Below are 19,313 nucleotides of genomic sequence, written 5' to 3'. Positions count from 1 at the left end.
GACCTTGTTTAAGTCTGGTAGTGCTTTTTCTAATCCTAATGCTTAGTTTTACAAGCAGTATGAGTTCTAACACTGTTCAACTCTTTTTGATGTTTCCTTTTTGTTTCAGTCATGGCAGTCTATTTCTTTTTGATCCTTGGGAGTCTACAGAGCATGGACTATGCAGAGCATATTTCTCCAGTTCAAGCCATCTCATAAGAAACCAGAAGGTTTATGAGTGTAAGCTATAAAATTATAATACATGCATATGTTACAACCACCTCCTTGAGGGGAAAGATCTGTCCTCTTGAAGAAAGAGAAAACAGAGCCCCTAATTACCAAAGGGACTGTATGCATAGAGACAATCTGGTTTCCTCAGTTCCCTGAGGAGCTGAATTCCTCTCCCAGCCCTTTTCAGATTCGGACTAGAGTTCTTAATATTTTAATTTTTTTTAAATTCCACATCTTACCGTAATAAGTACTCGGGATATCCTTCATGTTCCTTTTGGGTAATAACCACTAGTCCCAGTACAAATAGAGGTTAAGAGTCATTGTCACTTTGTGGACCGGAGGAAGTCACTGAACATGCCAGACCGTGGCCTTTACGATGCAGTCATAGTTCAAGTGGGAGTGTGTGCTCATATCATGATTTGGTTTTGGTTTTTTTTTTTTTAGCAGCTGTTGCTGTTTTTGCATTAGTAGTGTGCCCTGAAGAGGAGATAAAACTGTGGAGTTTGGCACTGCATTAACAGGCAGCTGCTATGTTAGGGAAGAATAGTGCTTGTTCCTTTTCAACTAGTTAGGCTCCAAAGAAAAGTACTACCTCATGGTTAGGTTGGGATGATGTGGCCGCAGGGCCAGAGAAATGTCGTAGCTGTGCTAGGGTTTGTTCTGCATGTGTTACCTGGATAAGAGTCTTTCCTCACTGGAACTGGGCTCTGGAGGTTTATACAGCTTTTGTAGAAGAGGAGTGGGGAGTTAGGACAGATGGTTGAGTTTGACAAAACTGTGTGTCCCTGTAGTAAATTGCTGCTCAGAGTACTCTTTGGCTAGGCCTGGGAGTTGCCTGTACTAAAACTACAATTTTTTTTTTTTTCTGTGTGGTTTCCTTTCAAAAAGTGCTGTGTTGCAGTTCTTTTTCAAGTTCCTGGCATTGGTATCTAATTAAAAAACAAAAAAAGCAATTCCCCTTTCCACAGAAATATTGGAAGTAGTCTTCTACGTGCAAAGGTGGGTTTTCTCATGATATAAATTAATACTGTATCTATAAACGAAGGTGTTCTATTCTAGTGGTAAAACCTAAGCTGTCCCAGGCACTTTAGTTTGTGATTGCTGACTTTTGTTTTGGCAGGTGTTTCAGATGAAATCTAAGCCTCCTGTGGAGGAAGAAAAAAAATCACCTGACAGCTGTAGACTGTTCCTTTCCTGCAGAAATACAGCAATTTCCTCAAATGCAAGTAAAAATGGAACAAGCATCCTTGAGCTTTTCTGAAGCTTATATTTAATTTCAGTACCTTGGTGATTGCTTTTGTGTATTTAGAGAATCTACAAAGCATCATTATAGGTTGGTTGGTTGGGTGTCTGGCTGGTTATTCCTATGTTTTCCTGATCCTAATGAAGGAAGCCTGTTCAAATTTGGATCAAAATTATAAATCTGCTGGTTAACAATGATGGTCAAAGTGCAGATTTGTTGAGCATGAACCCAAGTGATGACTTTAAAAGCATTACACTGTGTTGGCGTGAATTGGAGCTTATCGTTGAAAGAACCTCAGATACAAAGAAGTTTTTGGGTTGGTTTTTTTTTTTTAGCAGGTTATATTTTATTCTTGTATTAGCTGTATTATTGCTTTGTTGTATATCTCAAGGTGTTTACATATATTTGTAATTGTTACGATGTGTCTGTAATCAAGCTCATCTGTGCCTTCATGCAGACTTCCAATAAACACTTGATTTTTTTGTATTTACTTGTATGAAAGACTATGGGGTGGATGTATATTTCCTTCTACCTGTCAGCCTGTCATCACTGGGAAAAAGAGAGAGAAAATGAGAACTAGGAATCAGAGAAAGATATGTGCTTGTCTATTTTTGCTGTCTTTGATTCTAGTTGGGCAATTTCTGGTATTTTCACGTAAATGGCTGAGTGGGGAATCTGGGGATTATCCTATTTGCATAATAAAGTTTGTATAGGAGATGCTCCTTGCTTTGGATTAGGTGAATATTCAAAGCACAGTCATGCGTGCTTGACTCCCATCAGTTTTGCTTCTATCTTGGAAGAATGAAGCTATTATTTCTTCAGCTGTTGTGGGAAAATTCCAGAGTATCTTTCTCCCCCTGAATTACACATATATATTTAACCTTTTACAGCTGCCTTCCAGTGAGAGCTTGGGGGTTTTTTTGCCAAAGCAAGAACTGCAGTATTGTTTGGTCTTAGTAGACCTGCTTACCTTGAGGGTACTTTCTGATGATGGGGGGGTAGGAGAAGAACAGAGTTTCATCTTTTTTTCTGGTTTTTCTAAGCTCACAGGGACAGAGATGCGTATTTGTACAAAGTTAACGGAAAACTCATCTTGCATGTTTTGAATCGAAAGCAGTATATAGCAGTACAGCTACTTTTCTAATCTGGTATTAAGTATGAGAGGAAGAGAAGGGAAAAAAAATGTTTCCTTGCCTGTTAAGAGGTGTGCTATATATATTGTAGTTCAGAAAAGAGTGCTTTTGATGTTTCTTTGTAGTCGTAAAGGTTATGGTATCTGGTGGTCTGCTTCAGCTTTCCTTGATTTTCTTCTAATCAAACCTGATTACAGTTAAGTAGTTCTACTATTAAACGATTCAGTTATTTTCTAATGGAGATTTGTCTTAAGAACCCACTGTGATTTCTACTGTTTTGTCATCTTATTAAAACATTGATCAATTATTATATTTAATAATATTACAGCATTAACCAATTTGAATTTATGGATATCTTCTTTAATTGTAGCAAGTACTTTCTTGATACTGGGACATCATATTAACTATCTTTGGATAGAAAGAGAGGAGAAAAGCAGGCAGAGTGTACTATAACTGCAGTGTTATAGTTGAATGGTAAACTATATATTTACAGTTGAAATGTAAACTTTAGATGCCTAAAGATGGTGAAAATTCTGTGCATACTTTGTTGTGTCATCCCTTGTGAAATCTCTGCTTTTGTCACCCTTTTGCTGAATGCATTCATTCATCAACTTAGAGCTCGCCTGTGTGGCATCCTCTGTAGCTTTCGTAAGTATTATTTGCTGTATCTGGCTGTATTGCCAAGATTGCCAGATATTTCCAGGCTTAGATCTTAAAGTCTCAGTAGCACTCACCTATGCTTATCCTGTATTCAGTGTCTGAGTCTTGCTAGACTCATTGGTGAATCCACTTGTCTCTGTCTTGGCGTTGAGCTGTCGCTCAGGCACATCTCTGCGGCCGCGCACCCTGCTCTAGTCAGCACAGGCCTCTGCGTGCAATATAAAGCATGCTATTCCATCTAATCTGGTGACAGTATGACCAGTAAAATCTCTGTATAGTGATGACTGTAAGTTCTTGGGCACCAGGCCATGGAAGTACTTCAGTGAATGCTGATCTAGCTGATTGATGTTACTCTCTGTTCCCAGAACACACGCAGTATTTCTTAACATGCCTTCATTCTCCTCTTTCCACTGCTGCCACTGTTGAGCAATCAGTAGTTCTGCTTGTGTCCCTGTGAGTACCATGCCTGACACTGACACAGCCGGGGGGTCTGTGAACTGGGTGAATGAGCTGTGTTGATGCTCTCTGTCTTCATGCATGTTGTTTTGTCTTCTCTCCGACATGTGTCTGAACAGAAATGAGTCACTTGAATACTTTCAGAAGGCCAGATGAAAAGCGAGAGATGATGCATGTGATTGGTTTCATTTCAGGTTACCTTGTCCAGGTGATCTCCCCTTTAGAGGGTTCTTTTGTATTTCTTGTGGTGCTTGTACCCCTTTATAAAGGAAAGCAAGTTCTCAGCATTGCAGGAGCTAACTTAGAAATTCTGGTAAACTGCTGAGAGCAGGAGAAAGAATGATGCATTGCAAAGCAAGCAATTTTAATAAACCTAATCCTTCCTGTATGTAAAGATGCTGGATCGGTCTGTTTCACGTGCTTTTGAGGCCATTCCATACCTTTCAATGTATACAGTATATCCTTCAGCCAGGAAGCAAGAAGAGGTTGCAGTCAGTCCTGTGTTTCCCAGATGGAGACTGAAGGTACGTATAAAGGCCATTAATTCACTTGAATGCAGCCAACACTAAAGACAAGTATTGGGGAGACTGAGATGGGAACCTTGCTTTTGAGCGTCAGGGCTCTTCGTGAAAATCAGCTATGGCTTTTCTCTACTCCTGCATGGGGAAAAGTCTCTTCATGCTAACCAGTGAATTGGTGGTGATACCTACTGTGATGCTTTTTTTTCCTTTGGGTGATACGGAACAAGAGCTGGAGGATTTACAACGAAGAATATAAAGTGGAAGCTGGATATGGCTTGTGTTTGCAGAGTGGAACAAGATTAGTTCCAAATTCTTTATGTTAGTGAAAATGCTGTACCATATGCCCCATATTTTTTTCTCCAAGACTTGGACAAAATCTGACATGGCTTTAAGGAAACCAGAACAGTGATCTGTGGGAGTCTGAAGTATCTGTTGTATGACCATCTCCATCATTCCTAACAAGGAGGGAAATACTGATGTCCAGTGTGATTGATTTAAACTTCACAGCACAAATACCTTACTTTGCCATACTAGAGATGAGTTGGAGAAATTACAGGAACATCATAAAACATCTGGGTATAGCCAGATGTGTTCAGGGACCACAGTATGGTAGAGAGCACTTTCATAACTTGAGATCCCCTTTATAATGCATCACTTGGAGTTTTTATTTTGCCCGCTCACAGTGCGGAGTCTATTTTTGGAGCTGAACTTCAGAAGTATACCACTGCTACCTCCTTTCTTCCCCAGTCCCAATAGTCACACTGGCTTTTCTCCTGTAACTGAAGGTCCCTTTGATCCAGTGTAAAAAAGCAATATTGCAAACTGGGTTCTTGCCATTCTGGATCTGAGTGCATTTTGACAGTTACTGCTGAATGAAACAGGTTGTAAATCCATAGTGAATCTTAACACTGTCTTGGCTGTCAGCAGCAAAAAATAAATGGGAGAAGAGGTCAATAATGAGTACTCATATCTTTCTGCCTGGAGGTGGGAATTTGAAATCTGCTGTGACCCATCATTTTTCATGTTTCCTAAAAATCATCCTAACTTTTTTCTGGCTCTTCAACACGTGCTATCTACTTTTGCTTATTTTCTAGCAAGGGAAAGAAGGAAGGTTAGTAATATGAAGTAATTTTGCAGTTCAGCTGAGATTGGTACCTGACTTTCTTTGGAATATGCAGATTTGCTAATCTGCATCACCAAAGAAGGCAAATTGTTTTGCATCACTTGTACGTGAATTTTGCAGTCATTGTGATATGAAAAGGGTTCAGTGGTTACTTCTATATATATTTTATACTTTTTTTTTTTTTAAATAACTGCCCTCTAAGGTGGTGTTCTTCCCCTTTCTGTATACTTGCCTGCACTGGGACAGTTGCATCATGCTTAGTTACCCCAGGGTAGACCGATGTCCTCAGGACCTTCTAGGCTTCAGGTGTCTCGTGCCTCATAGGGTGGATCCAAAGCTTTTGGAGGCCATTTGGAGAGCAGTCTAAGAGAGCCTTCCTCCACTTGTAGTTAAGTATGGAATAAGGCAGAAACTGGAGCATGCAGGAAGCACGGGGTCAGGTCACTTTGCAGCTCTCGGCTCTGCAAACAAGCGTGCTGTTAGCCCACCAGCTTGGGTACGGTAAGGGTTGGAGCCTCCCAACCCCTCCGGCTTTCGACAGCTTTCTGTCTCTGCAGAACCTGAAACAGCAGGAATTTGCAGATAAAAGGGCAGCTGAGCAGCTGTTTTCTGTGGGCTGGAGGTGCTGTGCTCTGCAGCTCTCTGCCACAGCACAGTCTTGCCTGGTGATCCTAAAATCTAAGAAAAAACCAAAACGCCATGATGGCCAAAGAAAGCACCTGTTGATTTGAAAATGGCACTGGACCCAATCCAATATCTAAAAGCGTGTCTAATACGGATGTGTGACACTGATAAGCGACTGAAGGAGGATGTTAGAATGTTGTGCTGCCATGATGAGCATAGATATGAGAAGAGATCGACCTGGTTGAAAGGGAAGAGTGGCATTTGAAGCTAATAAAGGGGCAGAGAGAAAATAGGACAGGTATTCAAATCTCTTGACTAGCCCTTTCCTCTCTGCCTTGCTAGGAGTCCAAAACCAACACTCTACTGGCTGTGACAGCCCTAAGCTGAATAACAGTAATAGAGGTTTGTTTCTCTTATGCAGCAGTGCTGGCACCAGAAACTCCAGTTAGATCAGAGAACCAAGAGCTGGATGAACTTTGGAGACCTACCTGTAGGAACACTAGGAGCAGACAGGAGAGCAGAGAGCAGTGCCAGACGGAGAAGTGTAGAAGTACTTGCCAGTAAGGAAAGGGACCCTTGACAATGAAGCACCCTTCTTTACCTGAAATAGGTTATAATTTGTGTATACTTGAGCAAATGGGGGAGGAAAAGATTGGCAGTGAGTTTTGGGGTTGTTATTCTGCTGTTGCATGTCTTGTAGACTAGATCTAGCTCTTGAGCTAATCTGTCAATTAACTAGGCCCCAATGTAAGTAAAAAAATATAGCACAGCCTTGGCAGTAGAGCAATTGAAGTTCCTAAATGTGATCAAATCCACAGCTGCAGCATTACATATTGGCAAAATCTTAATGTTCACAGAAACCATAGCTAGAAATGAGTTTCTGTGGATGGGTGATTAAAACAATTAAGTCTTTTAAACTTGATACACTCTTGTGCTGCTTTTGCTTGTCAGGACATATTTCTGTATAATTTTAAAATCATCTATTCACTTTTCCTGCACAGAGATTTCTGCAGCAGATTTAGTGAACTGTAACTGTCATAAGTTTTATTTAAATTTATTTTCCTGGGTTTTCTTTCCAAAACAAGTGCTAGCCATGACAACGTACTAAGGAATTAAACCTGTTAAAACTTACTGCATTCCTTGTGCTATTAAGGAGCTCCAGGATTAGTCTTGCTGTTGTCTTGAGTGCTTAATTAAGGATGATTTTAATGCTGTGAGTTCCTGAAGATAATTAAGGGTTTTCAAGTTAACTGTTTCATATTGTGAAAAGTCACTAAGTTTCTTTAAAAAACTTCTGTGCAGACTACAGCATCTCCTACTATTAAGTGTATATATATTGACTTTGTGTAACTGAAATTAATATCTGAATAAAGAGGGGGACCTATCTTTTTGGCTGAAACACCCCAAGAGCTTCCCAGAGATGCTCTGGGAATGCTGTGCCCTTGTTCCAGCAGTCTCCCTGATTTAAGGGATGATGTATTGCAAGAACAATTTGTGTGAGTCAAGATTGCACAATAAAGCTTTGACTTTTATGGTATATTTTAGGAATCCACCTAACTGAAATGATGGCCCTTTGCACTAAAATTCATGTTAACTATAATTTCAGCCCAAATCTTACCTAGATTCTTGGGACAACACGGTCCCTTGACAGCAGTGACCCTGCTAGGCTTGTCTGGAGCATAATGTCGTGGGTGTTCTGGGTTTTTTTTTTTTTCCTAGAGAGAGATGTTACTAGGGAAATCTCCGTGCATGTGCAAACTTGGTGAGAAATATCATTAATGTTCTGCCACTTTTACCACCTGTCTTACCTCTACCCATCTGCCTGATGTGTAAGAGAAAGACAAAACCAAACCTGTTTTGGATTGAATACTACGGCACACTTTTAGCACTGCCAGCCTGCCAAGCTGGAGACCAGCGTGGAGACTGCTCACAGTAGGCTCTCGTTTCAGAGTTAAACTGGTTCACGTTTGTTCCTATCTTTGTCTGCAAAGGGTCCGAGGGGAGAGACGTATGGAAGGAAAACGGAAAGAAAAAACATGAAGGAAATAATCGGCTTCTGTGAACACCATCTCCCACGTCTACAGAGTTCAAGAACCCCTGAAGGGTTTTTACACTTTGAACTTTTAACACTCAACGTGGACCACTGTTTCCAGGGCAGGACTGTGAGGCAAGGAAAGAAAGACTTTCTGTTCTGGTGTTTAACAGCTTAACTTAACCACCCTCCATTTTACAGAATGCTGATTTGAATAATGAAACAAATCATTATGAGCAATACAGGAAAACAATGTGGATGCTCCAGGGGAATAACAAGGGCGAAGAGGGCACAACGTGAAGAGAATACTTGCCTTTGCATTGCCTAATAACTGAGTGAGGGGGAAATCCAGCTTGTTTTCTAACAGGAAATGGACCAGATTTTGGTACTTTTGCTAGAGTTAGATAGCTTGGTTTTTTTTCCAAATACTTTCAACTTTACTCAGTCTTTACAGAACTCTGTTCTTTTGAAATACTTGGAATATTCTGATTCTGAAACTTTTTCTCAGTTTCAGGTTTCTGTTAAGCATAAGAAGGTGTCTCCATTTTCCTGGGCTACCTCTTTGAAGAAAACTATCAAAGTAAGCTAGTTTCCTTCCCAAAGAGTCCTAATGTTTAATTAATCAGAGTCAGGATGCCTCATGATAGTAATAAAATTTGCTCAAGATTTGCTAAAGATTTACTAGGTCAAGCCATTAAATGTTGAATAAACTATACACTGTTAGAACTGATTGTGACTGAGATAGTCTTTCAGGCTACAAAATTCGCATCTTGAATGGTTTATACTGGCACAAACAGCCAAAATTGTAGCCTGGTATTTTGTGTGTGTGGTGTAATGAAAATATTTAAACCTCTTGCCTTCATTGTTGGGTGTTTGGGGTTTTTTTTTGTTTGTTTTGGGTGTTTGTTTGTTTGTGGGTTTTTTGTTTAACATGCTGCAAAGTTTATTTGCCTGCTACTTGCTTCTCTTGCAAATCTTGCTCTCTGGTCCACATTGCATTTTAGCAATCTCCTATAATTGCTGGGGCAGCTTTCCTTTGCCAATGCAGAAGTATATTTTAGAGTTTTTTCTTTAATGATACAAATGTCCTGTAATTTACAGGTGATAATGAATCCACCAAGCTTAGCTGTCATGCTACAATAGTCTCATCTGCTGCTGACAGTACAACTTCCTTATTCTCACATGCTTTTCAGTTACTTCCTGTCTTCAAAATTCCTGTTTTTATATTTTTTAAATTTTTTAAAGTTCTTCGAAATTTCCTGTTCTGGAAAGAAGAGTTTGTAATGGTTTGCTTTTTTTACAGCACTGCCACTTGCATTTATGAATTGCCACCTAGTCTTATTTACAATGTATTAATGCAAGGAATCTTTTAAGATATAAATCAACAAACATCAATAAACCTTTAATCAGTTCCCCAAAATACCTGGATTTGTTGAGGGCTGGAATTGGCACTTACCTAGATATTGTGGGTCAGCTGTTGTTCTTGTTCACACTGATGAAATAACTAAAGTGAGGTTATTTTGGACTTAGACAAGCAGAAATGAGAACTGAGTTTGGTTGCAAATTCCAAATAGATGGGTGGGCTTCAAAATTAGCTTTGACGTCTTCTACACCTTCCTGAAAATTTTACAATGGTTTCTAAACTGAACGCTTCCTCCAAGCCTCAGAGTCCAGTGAAAGGCACAGCAGCATTATTCCCGCAGGGGCAGAAGGAGCCAGGTCACTGTTCTCTTGGCATTTATGCCCTGATATTAAAGTTGCCCACATGATGCTCAGGCTTCACTTTCTTCCTCCACAACAAATCCCAAAAAATAGAACAGACAATAAAAGCCTGACACTTGCTACAGCTTTCCCATCCAAGTTGGCCTAAGGCTGAGGTGGGGGGAGGTCTCAGCAAAGACTTTTTTGTTTGTTTTCCCATCCCAAGTGCTCTGCTCAGAGGCAGGGTTCCTGGCTTCCCCTCTGCTGTTTCCAGAGCAGTTACGTAATTACTGCAGGACTTCAAAGATAGGTTAGCAGAAGCCATTAAGGATGTTTTCCATCTCTGGACTGCAGAAACTTAAGGTGGTTTGTCAGCCTACCCTAAAGCAGAAAACTTCCCTTTAAGGAAAATAATTATTTTCTGCAAATGCAGCTTTAATTCACTGTTGACCTATTCAAATTTAAAATTAATCTCTTTTTACCTGTTTTACTTCCAATGCTTTTAACTAGGGTAAATCTGCTCTAAGATTATTCTCCTTAGTGGTGGATATATAAAATAATATTTAAAAAAAAATATTTCTGCAACTTGACACAATGGCATTTTCTGTGAAGACCCTGGCCGTGTATTTAAGATGCTGTCTAGTTGTATATGAAGTTTGTGCCAGTTGGCCTCTTGGGCAAATTATAGAGGCTTCTTTTAATGGCTGTGGGGGGGAGGGGGAGAAACAGCAATGAGGAGGAAAATGGAAGAGGAAATTCATGTGTCAGGTCACATACCCGTTAACTGTATAGGAATGCTTTGTGTGTTAAAAATAAATTCCAAGCCTGTGTAGAGATATTTGAAACAAACTTTCTCAAATGTCTCAACTATTTCCAAAATATAAAAATAAGTATAACCAAATAAGGATAGCTTTTTTTTGTCAAGTGAACACTTTTTTCTTTGTCTGACTCAAATCCTTTTAATATCCTTGCAGATATTATGCCTCTTCTGAGGGACTTGTCATTACCTAAAAGTAAGCCACATGAATCAATGGAGAAATAACCTTTCTTTGAGGCAAGACTCATCCCTAACAGTAGAGAAGAATCCAAAGAGCTCGCTCCAAATCCAGCCTACCCCTACCTAAATTTCACCCCACTGCAGAACCTTGGCTTGGCCCTCAGTCTCATGTTGTAGTCATGGGTCTGACTTGTGCAATCCCAAAATTCAAGGTAGGACCGCTTCCTTCTTTCAGGAGGCATTCTAGATTCCCGCTTTAAGTGACTTCTTTGTCTTTAACACATGAGTTTGCTTTGAGGGGAAAAGAAAATCTTCTCCAAAGCTCTGTGAATTCAAGGTAGAGGCTTCACTCTGTATCTTATATGTGAGATGTGGTCTAATTTGTTTCTAATTTGTTCAGGCAAAAGCTTTTCAGGATTTAGTAGCTATTGCAAGGGGCAAGAGGATCAAAGCAATCTCTAGCCAGAAACTCTCCAAATGAATTTAGACTGGATGTGAATATGCTACAAGATTTCCAAGGCAGACCCATTTATGCCTACTAGAGTGTACTTCACTTCAGCGTTCTCTGAGTGCCACCTAAATAACTTGGAGCTCTATTTATGTATGTAATAGCATTGGGCTTTCTAGATTGAGGTCAGTGAGCTGGTGGGGACAGGGATGGGGATGGGGACAGGAACAAGGACAAGCACGTGCCCAGGGATGGGCAAGGATAGGGACAGGGATGGGGACAGGAATGAACACAAGGACATGCACAGGGACAGGGACAAGCACAGGGACCAGGAATGGGGACAGGGACAGGATGAGGACACGGATGGGGACAGGGAGGGACACAAGGACCAGGGATGGTCTCCCCTGATCTCACTGTCAAGGTGGGATTGCCTAGTCTGAAACACACTGGTAGACAGTTTGCTGTTTGATGCCTTGCTTGTATGCATGATGCGCAAACCGTTTCACCCACTGTTTCTGAGCCCAGAAATTCTGTAGGTTAAAGGAAACCGATGCACAATAGATGCACTCTGTATTTTATATCTTTAGAGGGGGGATGTTCTCTTGTGCCTCATTCATTTGTATCTTTTTGGCCTGCCGTACCGGTAAGTTCTATGAGCAACCCTTGTGAAATAAGGGTAACACCAACTGTCCGAAACTCAAGAAACTTTTTCTGCCTTGTTCAAAAGTGAATGAATGTTTGTAAACATTGATAGCAGTTATGGAGAGCTGACCATCTGTATGATTATGGCACTCCCCTGTGATTCTAGCTGCTGCTAACAGTAAGCATCTGATGCCTGATTTGTAGTGGGCAGGAGGTACTCCATAAGACTGTTAAGATGCCCCAGCCTGGCCATGTTGTGTAAGGACTGTTATTTGTGACAGGTGTCTGGAGTCTTCCTCAAGTGGGAAAAAGCCAGACAATGGCAATGGAAAGTAAACAAAATCCTGATGCTCACAAAATGGTGGAGGAGTATTGTAGGGCTTTGGACAGGACTTGCTACGTGGATATGTTGCATTGGAAGTGTCATTTGCAGCGCTGAGAAAAAGAAACTTTCCTCAGCCTGTTTTCAGGACAGGGATGAGTATGTAACTCATCGCATGTATTCTACTGACTGTTTGGTTTTCTAATTTTTCTGTTTGTTGCACTACTTGCTGTAGTGGTTACTGGACAAGTTGGAATACTCCACCTCAAAGTAGATTGCAAAGGTTTCAAAGATAGATCTTATTACATAATTTAGTTGGTAGATGATGTACTTCAGAGATTAAAGCCTCTCTAGGTTCAGCTGTTACACCAAGATTTGGAACCATCCCAAACGCTGACCCTGCACAACTCTGACTCTGGGTCAGCACATGAGCACAGCACTGGCGGACCTTGGGCTGCTAGCCTACTGAAACACATCAGGTCCTGCTCCTTTCATCTAGCAGTCTTTGCCATATACTCTTTAAGTAGCAAAGCCCAAAAGCCAAATAAAGTTTAACAGGTACAATTACACATTTATGTTTGGTTTACAGCAAAGTTACAGAGGAGTCCCTGAGTTGTTTCAGTGAAGACATACTTTTTTGTATTTGTACTTTTTTGGTAAGGAAGCTGAAATGATCAGTAAACAGGCAATCGTTTCCAGTTCTCTTCACAGTCACTGGGAGGATGATTCACATAAACTTGGAGAGAGTATCACATTGCAGTGGTAGAACACACCGGATGTGTTTACATTGTAGTTGTCAGAGCAAGTACATGTTAAGCTAATTTATTGATGGTAAATTGTCCAAGCTCTTTGCAGATGTGCTGAGATTGCCAGTACTTGAGATAGACGGTTTCAGTATAGCGCAGTATTTACGCTGCAGAATACAAGGATTGATGATTCGGAGGCAGAACAAGCATTAACAAGTGGAGGACAGGGGTTAGGAGGAAACCGTGGTACGGATGCCAGGGTTTCTGAGTGGCAGAACAATGACCCACACCTGCCGAACGCAGGCTGTCTCCTGCCTTGTCACATGCGAGCCGCTGCAGAGCTCATGGAACGTGTCCGCACAGCCCCTGCTTGCCTGTCCGTGGCAAACCGTGGTGAGTTGAAGACCTGAGCCTGAAAGGTACAGCCCCTTGGTGAGCTTGCTTCTCATCTTAGTAGTTAGTGATAGGATGAGAGGAAATGGGCTTAAGCTGCGCCAGGGGAGGTTCAGATTGGATATTAGGAAAAATTTCTTTACGGAAAGGGTGGTCAAGAATTGGAACAGGCTGCCCAGAGAGGTGGTGGAGTCCCCATCCCTGGAAGCATTCAAAAAACGGGTAGATGTGGCACTTTGGGACATGGTTTAGTCTAGTCTACCCTTGATTGGTTTAGAGTGGACTTGGTAGTGTGGGTTAATGGTTGGACTGGATGATCTTAAAGGTCTTTTCCAACCTAAACAATTCTATGATTCTATGATCTTGAGAGCATTTACAGAGCTTCCCAAAACTTAGATGACAAAGGTGTGATGCAAACAGGAGGACGTAAGCTTTTCTTGGTTAATGCTTCTCTTTGGATGCAAAAACCCACGTACAGACTATTTCTTCAGGAATCAGTTATGATTGAGAGTTCTCATGGGCCTGGGTGTGAATGTAAAGCCTGCTTGCCATTGCTGAGTAACTGCGTGTGTCTGCACTAAATGCAGACTAAGGGTGTTTACAGTGGACAAATCTATATTTAGGCAAGCCCTGGTGGCAGCTTAACATAGGCTTAAAATAAACCTCTTCCATTGTGGAATCTTCCTTTCCCTTTTGTCCTTCCACTAACTGTGTTTGTCTTGGCAGTACAAAATTAAAATACATAGGCTTTTTGGGACACTTTACAGACATTTGGTGATAAATTGTGAGGTGCTTTAGCATGTGCTGTATTGCCAACAGATCGATGTGTTAGCATAACTACAAAAATGGAGTGTAATTTGGAATTGTGGTCTCAGCCTGTGAAGGCCCCAGACTAGGCTAAAGGCAGTACTGGAAATAAGGCTGCATCTTAACTGGCAGAAATGCATTATACAGAGAAAAACTAACAACATTTGCATTGAAATCAGATTACACTGAGATGAATTTAGGTCCCTGGCTGTTTCATATTGCTACTATTAACCTCTCCATTTCATTGACAGAAAATAAATGCCTTCCTCAGTATTTTAATGTAGTTAAGTAAGTGAGGAAAAACCTAACTCAACTCTATTAAATGAACTTAATACTCAAGCAAGATGAAAAGCGTATGCAAGTACTCTGCGGAGTCTCACAGGAATGCATTATGCTACTTCCTGCCCTTGATAAATGCATGCCATTAAACTTCAGTATTTTCTACTGGTAAGAAGTAGATGAATTGTCAGCGGGCAATAAGGAAACACCACTTCTGAGGAGCTGTCTCCAGTATTCATGCTCTACCTGGTGACTGCCTCAACAAAAGTACTTGCTTTTGATATGCTGAGATTGTCCTCATTTTGCTCTGAGGCTGAAGTCGTCTACTTGGCCCGTGTTTGCAAAGGCTATTTTACATAGTCTTTACAAAGACTAAAAGCTATCCATCAGAGGGTAACTGAGGATTTCTAGAGGATTCCTAGAGCATCCAACTGACACGGTATTGTACGATCAGAGTCCGACTAGGAAATCGGCAGGCGTGTGATGTGGTTGGTAACAGCCCTCTCCATGTCATGTGCTCAACAGGCAGAAGCTGGAGATAGTTCTGTGTAACAAACGAATCATTATTTTCTTAAAGGACGTTCTTTAGAGCATTTTTGCCACCTCATCATGCCCTCTGCCGCAGCTCTGATTACTGCAGCTGTCACCCAGGAGTTTGTAGCATGGGACTAGAAGGGACATTCTGGTACTTGCTTTGTTCATATACTTTGCAGCAATACTAAGGATCCAGTTCTTATTTATTTTCTGTCCACCCACTGCTGAAAGTGAAAATGTGTTTAACCAGTTTGCATCATATTCTGTAATAAAGATTGTTATGCTAGCCTTTTAAGGCATGAAGCCTAGTACAAGATAAAACTTAGAAAAGAAATCTGATATTCCTGATTAAAAATGAAGAAGCAGAGGTAGCATAAACCAGTCTGCCTCCTTCTAGATAAGCACTTTGTGCCCTGTATACAATAGCTCAGAAAGAGATGCAACGTCTAGAGAGGGGAAAGATATTTTATTAAGTTATTTTCTGCAAAAGTGATTTGATTATTTATGTATTGCAATTTTGGTTTTAATATGCTGGTATTTTCACTGACATCTGGTTCTCTAACGTAACCATACATACTTGTGTATACAGGGCTTGCTCCTATATGAGATAGCTCTGACTCTTGCCTTTCTTCTCTAAGGAATCTTCTTCCGATCTGTAAAGAAAATTTAATCCTTTCTCTAAAACAATGAGTGCATGCTGAGCTACCTAGTATGATGTCCACCATCGTAACTGGGTTTTAGCTTTACTGTGAGGGACACTTAATGAGATCAGTGCCACATGGGAAGGTGGGGTTGAACAACAGAAAATTCGTATCTCAGTAAAAATAGCACTTGTGGTCCATACTGGCATTGATCTTGGTGAATTTATGGCAAACCTAGAGGTCGTGAGAGACCTATACCATAATAAAAATTTGCTTCTTTATATTCCCTGAAAGTGGATGCTCTAGAAAAATGGAACTGTTATATTTCTTTGCCTCGAGATGTGGCACTAATTTTATTTCCATTTTACACTCTTAGCAAATGTGCTTCATGCTGCCAGCATTTATTTGTCATTTCATGTGCACTATTGTATTTTAGTTGAAGTATATGTGATTTTTAAAATAGCCTTAAATTATTGTGATTTTCCTTAATGTTCTAATACATAAAACATCATTATTTAATGAACCCAAATAGTTCCTTTATCAGTTTAGAGAATGCAAATATATGCAGCAGATTCAGAAGATTACATTGTGTAAAAATTGTCATAGTTCCCTAGTTCGTTACAACAGGCTTTTATTAAGCAAGTTTACTTCTGAAATCTTCAAAAAACATTCTTTGCAACTACATTAGTTGATTGCATTGCATAGCAAGAGTATTTAAGTGAGCAGCAAGACAAAATTACTTTTCTTAGATAACTATTTCCTGTAATATTTCATAGCATAGAATCATAGAATCGTTTAGGTTGGAAAAGACTTTTAAGATCATCCAGTCCAACCATTAACCTACACTACCAAGTCCACACTAAACCAGTCAAGGGTAGACTAGACTAAACCATGTCCCGAAGTGCCACATCTACCCGTTTTTTGAATGCTTCCAGGGATAGTGACTCCACCACCTCTCTGGGCAGCCTGTTCCAATGCTTGACCACCCTTTCCGTGAAGAAATTTTTCCTAATATCCAATCTGAACCTCCCCTGGCGCAGCTTGAGCCCATTTCCTCTCGTCCTATCGCTAACTACATGGGAGAAGAGACCAACACCCACCTCACTACACCCTCCTTTCAGGTAGTTGTAGAGAGCGATAAGGTCTCCCCTCAGCCTCCTCTTCTCCAGGCTAAACAACCCCAGTTCCCTCAGCCGCTCCTCATAAGGCCTGTGCTCCAGACCCTTCACCAGCTTCGTTGCCCTTCTCTGGACACGCTCCAGCACCTCAATGCCTTTCTTGTATTGAGGGGCCCAAAACTGGACACAGGATTCCAGGTGCGGCCTCACCAGCGCCGAGTACAGGGGGACAATCACCTCCCTGCTCCTGCTGGCCACACCATTCCTGATCCAAGCCAGGATGCTGTTGGTCTTCTTGGCCACCTGGGCACACTGCTGGCTCATGTTCAGCCAGCTGTCAACCAACACCCCCAGGTCCTTTTCGGCCCGGCAGCTTTCCAGCCACTCTTCCCCAAGCCTGGAGCGTTGCATGGGGTTGTTGTGAATTTCCATGTCCTCGTTACGTATATGGGTAGTGTAAGAACAAAAAGACCCTTTCAGTCATGTAAAAAAAAAAAAAAAAAGAGATTACAGATTACAATTTTTCAACCTAAATGACTGCTACATTTCTTTTGTTACAAGGTTTGCAGAAGTTTTGCATGTGAGGTTTATTATTTTGCATGTATATTTAGGTTTGAAGACTAACATAGAAAACCGATTTACAAATCGGCATTTGGAAGTACACAGCTGAACGGTTTGTCAGACGGTGGTTAGACTGGTGATACGGTTCACCTGAACACCTACTTCAGGTCTTGCCCATGTTATGGGACGTCTTCAGAAGGTGGTGGTGTGGACGCGCTGCGTTGTGTGTTGGTAGTTACAGACTGGGTGGGGGGAGGCGATTCTGCTGCTAGGTCTGCATCGCCCCAAACAAGATAGGCTAAGTTCCCTGTCACCTGTACCGTGGAGGTACTTTGTAGCACTTTATTGGCATCTTGGGGGCAATCTGTATTCTTTGCAGCTTAAGCAATCTTATTCCCTTTCACACAAATCTGAGAGAAGGGATAATGACCCTGCTTAATGTGGTCAAACAGCACTTGACAAGCCTTGCTCTTTCTGCCTCTCACAGGAAGGGTTAAATTATAACTACTGAAGTATTGCCTTTTAAGGCTGCTGAAGACAAATGAGTGTCCTTTAGACTCTGTAAGTGCACAGATATTTAATACATCTGCTTAAATTAAACTCTAGTCAAACTACTGATTGCTTTCCTCACCTTTTTTCCCCTTCAATCATTAATGGACATTTTCTACAAGCAAGTTAACAAAACACCTGAGACGACAATGAACTTTGGATATATTAGCTTGGTCCTTTCATTCCAGAGTCTCTTCTCCTACGCAGATTGTGTAAAGACTGCAAATGTACAGAAGGATGCTTCTCAATCTGGACCACAGGTTACAGGACAGTTGTTGATCAAATATTTAGAATTGTTTTATGTTTTGAGATTTTCCTCCATTGCAGATTAGGTACCTTCTGCTTTCAAAACAAAACAAACAAAAAAACCCACAAAACCCAACCAAACACCAAAACCAGAACAAAAAAACAACCCCCCAAAACCCCCAGACATCCCCCCTGCCCCCACTGTTGCCCAGGATGATAGTTCCTTTTTGGTCAGTTTTGGGGTGTTCAGCACACCAGCTGCGTTCCTTGCCAGGAAGGACCCCTTCCTGGATTGGCTGTATGAATACCCTCTAAATTTCCTCTCTGTACCCTCAGGAGCTGCTGCTGCTGCACCGTCTGTAGAGTAGAGAATGCTTCTAGGTCATCTGTACGCCGATACAGCTGCTGGTGACCTAGAATCGCACATCCTGCAACCATGGCTCACCAAAACCAAGGTAACTTTTTATCTAGGTGCTGCTCTCATCCCTGGCCATGCTACATAAGTACGTTTATCCTTTGGATTCTTAAACCCCAGAGGCAGGGGAAGGAGGGGTTTGTAGGCATTATTCAGTGTTTCCCCTCATTTTCTATTTTAAAGTGAAGGTTTAAGAATTCTTGTGGTGATGTGTGGGACAAAAGCGTGGTTATGAAAGGTGCGGTTATGGCACCGTTATAATTCACCTGCCTTTGAAGGCCCTGTAGGAGGGGTTTCTGAAGGGAAGAAATGAGAAGATTAATCAGTGATTTGAAATCTAAGCCAAATGGCAGTTGCCAAAATACTGCAGGCTGAGTGAGCAGAAACCTGGAGTTGGATGGAGCTGCGTTGCTTGTTATGAAACCAAGGACAAAGGAGACATGGAGGAGCCTAGCCTTTTTGTTTCTGTGGCTTGTTTTCACAGGTCTGTCTTTTACCAGCAAGGTTGCCCTCTCAAAATTATGGTCTGCGCTTGACTGGCATGTTCATATGAAAAGCGGAGTTAATTAAAAGCCGAGGACTTGTCGTCAGGAGGCATCCAGAGAAGTTAAAGCAAAGTAATTAGGATCAGTATGTATTAATTTAAAGTGCATTTTAATTCTCAAGTGGGGCTTCTTGTTCAGGTGCAAAGCTGCCTGTGATCCAAAGTCGGTTTGCATCTGACTAGGACAGCTTCCTCTGCATAAAGATCCAGTGTCTGCTGTAACTGATGTGCCTTGACTTTTCTGAATGTTCCTGCATAGATAAACCATTATGAACTCTGAGCTTCTTGTATATGGTAGTCTAATGACTACTTGTGAGTACCCAAATATTCTTCATTGTTTTTTCAGATGCTCATAACCAGTTTTGCTA

The sequence above is a fragment of the Pelecanus crispus genome, chromosome 10 (assembly GCF_030463565.1).
Source record: "Pelecanus crispus isolate bPelCri1 chromosome 10, bPelCri1.pri, whole genome shotgun sequence".
Taxonomy (NCBI): domain Eukaryota; kingdom Metazoa; phylum Chordata; class Aves; order Pelecaniformes; family Pelecanidae; genus Pelecanus; species Pelecanus crispus.
The sequence above is the reverse complement of the archived record's forward strand: the minus strand, read 5'-3'. Positions refer to the sequence as shown.